The sequence below is a fragment of the Cryptotermes secundus genome, unplaced genomic scaffold (genome assembly GCF_002891405.2).
Source record: "Cryptotermes secundus unplaced genomic scaffold, Csec_1.0 scaffold4250, whole genome shotgun sequence".
NCBI classification, from domain to species: domain Eukaryota; kingdom Metazoa; phylum Arthropoda; class Insecta; order Blattodea; family Kalotermitidae; genus Cryptotermes; species Cryptotermes secundus.
Window position 1 is genome coordinate 28,893 of NW_019738091.1, and position 460 is coordinate 29,352.

Below are 460 nucleotides of genomic sequence, written 5' to 3' on the forward strand. Positions count from 1 at the left end.
GTTATCACATTGTTTCAGTGTTTGTTTTACTGCCCTTTGGTATTGTTGGGTCGGATTTTTGTCAATTTTTATGAATTGATTATTGTGTATAAAGTTATTTATTTTCTGTTTATATTCTTCTTGTGTTAGTATTACTAGTGTTTTTCCTTTATCTGCTTTCGTTATAATAAGTTTATTTTCTTCAATTTTATTTTTTATATTCATTATTTGTTTCCATTCCCTTTTATCTTTATTATCTTTATTGGTTTTATTCCTTTCGTTAGTCTTGTGTATATCTTTTAGTTCCTTCGCAATTAGATGTCTATAATAACTTTGTTCTGTTATTTTTAGATTATTTACTGCTGTTTCAGCTTCTAGGGCTAATGTCTTAATCCATTTTTTATTCCTGTGATGTAGATTATATTTAAGGCCTTTTCTCAGTAACTGGGTTTCTTCGTGTGTAAATTGTATATTTGTTTGA